At 36.2% G+C, this 8884-nt stretch overlaps 1 long non-coding RNA gene and 1 pseudogene across 1 annotated transcript; both read left to right on the top strand.

The window, feature by feature from the left end:
* The first annotated feature begins 3345 nt into the window (after nucleotides 1-3345).
* On the top strand, nucleotides 3346-3942 carry LOC145121006 (uncharacterized). The gene is made up of 2 exons (XR_013714458.1): nucleotides 3346-3568; nucleotides 3646-3942. It is a non-coding gene; the product is annotated as an uncharacterized LOC145121006 (long non-coding RNA).
* A 453-nt stretch (nucleotides 3943-4395) lies between these two features.
* On the top strand, nucleotides 4396-6314 carry LOC145121119 (pentatricopeptide repeat-containing protein At3g14730 pseudogene; annotated as a pseudogene).
* The last annotated feature ends 2570 nt before the right edge of the window (nucleotides 6315-8884 follow it).

The following is an 8884-nucleotide window of genomic DNA, read 5'->3' as shown; positions in this document are numbered from 1 at the left end:
ACACCACATGTTTCCGCATTCTGTGAATTACTCTGATTTTATGATATTTTGCTAAATTTTGATTACCTTGGTTTATGGAGTTTGTATATACTAATGATTTATTAATCTAAAAACGGAAATTTTGTGTCTTTATTTTGGGACGTTACAATTAGAGGCACAAGATTTCTGGTGCTTGCTTTCTAAAGCTAGATCAAGAAGGAATAATTGTTTATTTACTATAATAAACAAAAGGTATGTAATTTCTATAACCCTTTATTAATTTCGAACATAGTAACCTACTTTTAGGGTTCTTAATATTCGATAGTTGTTTGCAAATCATAGTGAGAACATAGATCCTTTAGGGTGGATGTGAACTTAGGGTTTATGTTTTTCCGCCAAAAATAGTTTTTTTGTAACATATAAAACCCATCAAGTTCTTCTCGTTGTGGGTTAATGGGGGATGTGTTGGTGTTCGTCCTTCTTCAGGTCATGTATTTCTCGCTAAAGATTTTTTTAGCATCAGTTTTAGAAGGTGATCGTCCGCTTGAGGTGTCATCGCAGTGTTGCATTGGATGTAATTTCAACCTTTGATAGTTTCCGCTCGGATTTGACATATGCGCCTGGTTTTGGAAATCCTTGTGATTATAGTCGCAGTTTCGGGCACTCAGAGTGGCGCTGGCTCAGAACAATAAGTAAATGGACTTGCAAGAACCCTCAACGGGTTTGAAGAGTGTTTTAAGAGTAACCTATAAGGACAAATTTCAAGGACGAAATCTAATTGAAGTGGGGGAGAGTTATAACAACCGTTTTCCATAATGGATCAGCTAAGAGCTTAATGGGATCAAAGATGGGTTTTTTTTGGAGAAAAACCCTATGCCACGACGAGGGGCATGGGTGACCACGATGTGGCATGACTTTCATGAAACACGTATTTCGGGTGAGCACCACGACGTGACGGAAGGGATGCCACGACGTGGTGGTTGTTGTAGCCCAAGCCCACACTTTTTAGGGTTTCTTCCATATTTAAAGCCTCTAACTTAGAATTTAGGGCATCCTCTTCAGCCTCCAACCTCCCAAAGTGAAATCCTTGCCTCCTTGAAGCTTTTGGAACTCATTTTGCCAGTTTTGGTAATTTTGAAGGAAGGAGGAGGAAGTTTGGTGCATAGATCCAGCAAGCAATCCATCCCCATCCTTGTGTGCATCCTCTGGACCCTTTGTAAGTCCTCAAGTATTCTTCTTGTTGGCTCTTCCTTATAGACCTAGGCCATTTTAGCATATTTTCGTCCTTGGTTTTGGTTGGAGTGGTCGAATGGAATAAAGTTAGCAACTTTATGGCTCTCCGTAGTCCCAAGATCATTATACCTTATGGATCCAGAAGTTGAGTGAGTGTTAAAAGCCTTGCATGGGGTTTGACCCCATTTCTACTATTTTTGATCTAGATAAGAGATAGACATGCATTGGACATGCATGTGCATAAACTTTGGATTTTTATAGACCTTTAGGGTCCTAAGAAGCCTTCTAGAAAGTATGAGTTTAGGGATTAACGGATCGAGAGCTTAATCCATTAAGTTGTCTATCGATAGTGGCTATGATGTGGCGAGTTAGCTTCCACAACGGGGGGGCGGGAAAGGAACCGCGACTGTTCTTCCTTGATATTGCCATGACGTGACCTTGGGCAAGCCACGATATGGAGGTCAACTGACGTTGACTTTGACCATTGACTTTCTGACCTGGTGGACTTTTGGTAAAGTCTTAAAGTGTGCATTAAGGTTTTACCTTGGATATTTCGATAGGTGGGTTATAGTACCGATTTATGGACTTTTCGAGCTGTGGTTGCTTGACTGTGAGTGTGAGGTGAGCTTTCTCACTATACTATGTAATATTCTAATTGTATTTGTGATACTTGCATGGAAAACTAGGGTTTGACCCTTAACATTCGTATGAAAGACCAGGGTTTGACCCTTGACATTTGTATGTAAGACCAGGGTTTGGCCCCCTAACAATTGTATGAAAGGCTAGGATCTGGCTCCTGGAACTTGTACAAGTAAAGACCACGATTTGGCCCATGGCATGGAGTAAGACTATGTTTTGGCCCATAACATCCTCTTGGGGTTTAAATAGACCTGTCATGTTATGTATGGTATGTGGTATTTTGGGGAACTCACAAAGCTTTAAGCTTACGGTTTACGTTTAAAATGTTTTCAGGTCCTTCTAGTTCCAAAGAGAAGGGACCGATTTGATCGCACTGCATCCCCTGGAGATTTATTCCTCATTGACTGTTTTTTATTTTACTTTGATGTTTTGAAAATACTTTTACTCTGATTTTCATTTGAAATAAATGAATGGATGGTTTTAATTTATTTAAAATGAAATTTTCACTCAGTATTTTTGGGACGTTAGAGTATAGAAAATCATGCATTCACTTAATTTTAGTTTAAAGAAACTCCTCCAATAAATAACTTGCACACATGAAGCCAAAAAATATGAAGGGACATCGAACGAAAAACATATACCAACAAAAAAGGAAACTAAAACCTACATTGTGTCATGATTTTAAACTCTTATTCTTCTATTTGATGTTATATTTTCGAAAATAATCAACATTTAGGTTTTTCATAACATAACTTGCACTATTAAGTGTGACACTTTTCACCATGATGTTAATTTTTGACTTGTACGAAAATAATTTGTATAATAGTGTTAGAAATTTTGAGACCATATTACTTGCCCATGCTATTTCTAATTTAAACTAAAAAAAAATCAAAATCTCTATCTTATACTTCTGTCTAGGGGTGAGCAATACCGAACCTGGAAATCGAGAAACCGAAAAAACCCGATAAAAACAAAATCATACAAAAACCGTCGGATTTGGTGTCCGAAATCAAAAACTGAAAATTTGGGTTTCGGTTTGGGGTTGGGTTATATTTAAACCCATCGAAAAACCGAATCGACCGATTATGTGTAAACCGACCCAATAACGGCCCAAACCCTAGCCTAGTTCCCGAGTTTAACAAAAGGAAATAAAAGAAGAGAAAAGTAAGTCAGGATAGAAAAAAAAAGAGAAAGAAAAAGAAAACAAAATTTTCTTTTGTGTTTCCGAGTTGGAAAGAAATAGAAGGAAAATTAATGATTTTGTTCTTTTTTTCCAAATCCTCCCAAATCGGAAGGAAAGTTAGGAAGGAAAGTGATCATTAAATTTCCTTTCACTTCATTCCTTTAATGAAACTCTGAGAACCAATTTTTTTTATTTTTTCTCTCATTTTCATCGATTTTCTTTCTTTTTTCTCGTTAGGGAACGGGTGAAAAAGAGACCAGTTTTATATATTTTCTATTTTATTTAATATTTATTATTAAGCGTCTCGTAATCTCGCATAGCAGCTTTCTCACTTCTCCCCCTCAATCATCATGCTCTCATCTACGAACACAGTGAATTGGTGAATTAGGAACATCGATCTCGATCTGTCTCAATCTCAGGTTACACCGATCTCGGGTAATTCTCGACATCAATCTTCTGTTAAGGTTCATCTCTCCATGTAAATCATCTATGTGTCTCGCTCCACTCACCAACTCGGCATCTATCTTCGTTCAGGTGCAGTTCTCGACATCATTCTTCTGTTAATGCTTTTGATATCCCGATTTCTCCATCTATAATGCGTTTGCTTTTAGTTTGCTTTCTATTTGCCTTCTGTTTGGAGTTTGCGATCTGTTTGCGGTCAATCTGATCGACTTGAGAACTGAGAAGCTTGTGGAAGTAATTTGAGCAGCAGCTGAGGTCGAAATTTGCTTTCTGTTTGATTTCTATTTGCGTTTTTGTCCATGGTTGTTAGTCTCAATATACATATTAGGGTATATTAGAGTATCTAACTATGATGTTTAATTTAGATGCATAGTTACCTTTTTCTGCTTCTACCTACTGTTTGGTGCTGAAGTTCATATTAAACTATGTATTTCGGTTTCTCCATATATTCTGCTTCTGTATATATTCAGCTTTTGCGTTTTCCTTCTATTTGCTTTCTGATTTAAGTTTGCAATGTGATGAATCTGTTGAATGTGATGAATGTATCGTTTGCCTTATGTTTGCCTTCAAATTAAAAGTTTGCTGCCTACCATTTAGTTGGAAAAACCTACTTTTTTTCTACTTTGTTTATAATATATATGTAGTAGCAAGGTATAACACTAGAGTTTAATGAGTTACTTTAACATTTTAAGCTATATATAAATGTTTTATTTATTTAACATGATAAAGAAAATAGATTTTAATATAAATAGCCAAAAAATTAAAATTGTTGTTACAAATCCACTACTATATATTTTTTTCCCTTCACATAGTTATTAAACATCATGTTCTCATATCTTCATTAAATTCAACGTGGCCTTGATGTTTTAAGATCTAAATTCTAACAGTTATAAGGAGAATGAAATCAAGTTAAATCAACGGAATTGTATACATATTTTAAATGTCCAAAAAGATCCTCCAAACTCAATTGAACAATTTCCTTCCTAGATTTTCATCCCACCCAAATCCAAACCTCACATCATGCATTACATCCCTCCAATCATGTGTGGATATGACCAACTTACAAGAAGGAAAGAAGCTTCATTCCTACATAATCATCAATGGCTTCCTCAGCTCATCAACATGTACTCTAAATGCAACATCATCTCCGACACCTTTCTGGTTTTTAGTTCATTGTCAAACTCTCAACTCAACGTTTTTGCTTACAACACAATCATTGTTGGATGTATACACAATGAGATCCCAGAACCCGCATTACAAGTTTATACAAAAATGCGAGTGGCAGGTGTTTCAATGGGTAAATACACATTCTCTTGTGTGGTCATGGCATTATCGAGTTGTGGTGATTTTTTGGTCTGAAGATTGTTCATGGTTTGGTCTTTAATTTCGGCGTGGGTTATGATTTGTTTGTCGGTAGTGTTTTGGTCCGTTGGTACTTGAAACTTGGGTTAATGGCGGATGCAGACAAAGTGTTCGATGAAATGCCTGACATAGATGTTCTCTTATGGAACGCCATGATTAATGACTATGCGCAAATCGGTGTACACCATAATGCATTGGAGTGCTTATAGAGATTACGCATAGAAAGGAATATCCCTGGTAGGTTCACTGTAACTGGGATATTATCAGCGCTCAGCATGAAAGGGGACCTTGACAATGGGATGCCCATCCATGGATTTGCAACCAAGATAGGTTACTCTTCATGTATTGTAGTTTGTAATGCCCTAATCGATATGTATGGGAAATGCAAATCCTGTCTCGATGATCTTGATATATTTGAAGGAATGGAGATTAAAGATATATATTCGTGGAATTCGATAATCGGTGTTCATCAACAATCCGGTGATCATGAAGAAATCCGAAATCTTTTCAGGAAAATGTTACACGATCGTACTTTTTTCCCCGATTTAGTCACTTTCACTGTTGTCCTCGTTGCATGCTCTCATTTAGCAGCATTAAGACATGGTAAGCAGATTCATAGGTACATGATCACAAAAATTTTTGGGAAATAAGATGATACTCGCATCAAGAATGCACTCATGGACATGTATGGAAAATGTGGATGTATGGAAGAAGTCCGATTGGTTTTCAACCACATGGGTAGTAAAGATTCGGAATCTTGGAACATCATGATTAATAGTTACGCAATGCATGGGTTTGGCCACGAGGCATTAGACGTGTTTCATAAAATATGTGATACGTATTTCAATCCCGATGAGGTGACATTCGTCGGAGTTCTTTCAGCCTGATGCCATGCAGGCCTACTAAATAAAGGGCAAGAGTTTCTTGCCGAAATACAAGATAGTGCCGACAGTCGAGCACTATACTTGTGTAATCGACATACTTGGTCGAGCAGGATTGCTCGGCCAAGCATACAGATTGCTATCAGAAACTCCCGTCAGACCAAACTCAGTCGTTTGGCGGGCATTCTTAGCGGCATGTCACCTTCATGGAGATGCAAATCGTGCGTAAATTCCTGCGAAAAGGTTATTAATCTTGAACCGGAGCATTGTGGGAGGTATGTTTTGATGTCTAACGTGTATGGGACTATGGGTAGGTATGAGGAGGTGTGTGATGTGAGATTTAATATGAGACAACAAAATATGAAGAAAACACTGGGGCGTAGTTGGATAGAGTTTGGAGATGGGGTGCATGTTTTTGGGAGTCGTGATCGAGTTCATTTTGATGAAGACTTGATTTATGGAGAGCTTGCTTCATTGTATGCGACCATGGGTCTATGCAAGGCAGCTTAAAACGATGCAAATGAGCAAACCATTTTTTGATATTTGGTGAGTACTAGTCGACATTTGTCTTTTTTTCAAGTTCATATTTACCATAATAGACAACGTACTTTACGTTTTTACTTGCTCATAATAGAATTTCAAATGCGGTACAACAATATATATATATATATATATATATATATATATATATATATATATATATATATATATATATATATATGTGTGTGTGTGTGTGTGTGTGTATATGTGTCAAATGGTAGAAACAAAGCATGAACAACTTGATTATTTCAAGAAAAGAAAGCTTCAATTATCAGTAAGGTTACATTTTTCACATCCTGTAACCAATATATCCTCATCCTCCTAAGCTAGGGATGGGTAGCCAGCAACATATGATTGATCATCATAAGTTGATGGTGGTTGGTATAATGAATTCCCGATTTGAGAGTAGGAAGACCTCAAACTTGACTCCAAGTTGGCATAACTGCTGATGCTTAGAATCGATTCTTTATGCCATTCACACATTCCTAACATCAATCAAAGAAAAAATGATCAATATAAGGTACTTCATTTCTCATAATCATATCAATCAAAGAAGGAATTGAATGGATCATTTAATTGGAATAAAATGGAATGGACCACTCTTGAAGAAATTTAATTCCTTAGTTTCATTCCATCATGACTTTCGTAATATTATAAGATATAACACATTTTTTATTTTTAAAATTTTTGATACAACATTTTTTAATAAGTTCATGGTTTTAGTAAAATTATGGTTCTACTTACTAGAAATAACTACAACACACACACACACACACACACACACACATATATATATATATATATATATATATATATATATATATATATATATATATATATATATATATATATAATCAAATATAAAAGGGGGAAGATTCAACCTCACCTGAATGAGCTACTGAGCTGTCTGAACTTGTGATGATGTCCCATTTATTCTACTGTAATTTCATCTGGTAAATCTTTACTCTCTTGCATAGTAAGAATCACACCACTTGTCCTACGAATATATGTGATATTTGTATCCCCAACTCCAATAATATCCTCAGCATAAGCTAGTGGTATTTTTATCGTTTGAGCTATCTGGTAAGGTTTACATAATTAATGATAATCTTATTAACAAACGCTTTATTTGTTGAGACAAGAAAGTGACCCTCGACACCTAAGATGGACCTGAAGGCCCAAAAGCTTTTGTGAACCGGATAGGAGGATGTCGAAGACTGCTTATCATCATTTGGAACCCGAAGACAAGAAGAAGACCCGAAGACGAGAAGAAGACCCGAACACATCTTTTGAACATGAAGACTTTGACAAGTTACCTTTACCGACTATGCGTGTAAACATTGTATCCAGTGTACCTTTTAGAGTCACCGAAGTCAGTAGCTTTGTAATTGTTTATTATTTCTTGTAACTTTTGGAACTCTATAAATAGAGTGTGCCACTTTATGTTTATGTACCAATTCAGATCTTAGCAATATAAGATATCTTCATCTCTATACTATCTAAAGTTATCTGATTAATACTTTATCCAAGTCCCTTTTTACTTAAGTTGTTCATCATTTACTAACTTGTGTTTGAATGCAAACCATGTTACGATTCAACTAAGTTTCTACTTGTTTATGCTTATTGATATAACATGTTGCTATTTACATTCCTTACTTTTCCTCAATCTAACATTTATTGTTGAGCTAAGAAAGATCCATCAAGTTTAACTTACATTTCCGTAATATATTATCTCGTTATTAAGTTCTTCTCTCAACAATTGGTATCAGAGCTAAAGTGGTTGCCTTTTAACTCCTTTTAGAAAATCGAAGTTTTTTTTTTAAACAAAAAAAAACTTTGATTTAAAAGGCCTTCTATACCACTAAAGCTCATTAAAACAAGGAAAAATGGCACAAACTTATTCTTTAAACATTTCAAACAGTGTTGGAGGTTCTAATAGATCTCCAATACTTGTTGCAAGTGAATATTATCATTGGTCCCAAAGAATGGAAAGATATTTAAAGATACTAGGAAGAGATGTTTGGAGATCTATAGAGGAAGGACCTCATGTCCCCATTCTCACTCCCACTGTTGCTGATGCAGCTCAGGCAAGACTCGGAGGTGGTCCGGCGGCCATGAACAGACCCACTAACGATGATCTTGATAAAATGGAGAAAGATGAAATTGCATTCTATGAAATTTCAAGTGGCGTTGCTCCAGACAACTTTGATATCATCATCACCTGCAAATCAGCCAATGAAATTTGGAAGGTACTCAAAAATCTCTATCAAGGTTATGAACAAGCACAAGAAAAAAAGCTCACCATTGCTCTAAACGAGTTCACCAACTTCAAAGCTCTACCTGGTGATAGTCTTGAAGGTTCCTTTAAAGGATTCAACCTCATAATCACTAAACTGTCAAATGCTGGTACCGTCAGAAGCAACCATGAAACCAATCTGCAGTTTCTAAATGGGTTAGGAAGATATTAGACGACTGCAAAAATGATAGTTCACGGATATAAGAAGATTCAGACTCTTTCTCTGTTCAAACTCTATGGTGAACTTCAGGATCAAGAATCCACATTCTTGAAAGAATGTGTAGATATGGGTGGATCACTTGCTTTAAT

This window comes from Lactuca virosa, chromosome 6 (genome assembly GCF_052849685.1).
Source record: "Lactuca virosa cultivar CGN04683 chromosome 6, Lactuca_virosa_CGN04683_v6, whole genome shotgun sequence".
Taxonomy (NCBI): Eukaryota; Viridiplantae; Streptophyta; class Magnoliopsida; order Asterales; family Asteraceae; genus Lactuca; species Lactuca virosa.
This window is presented reverse-complemented; position numbering and strand designations above follow the sequence as displayed.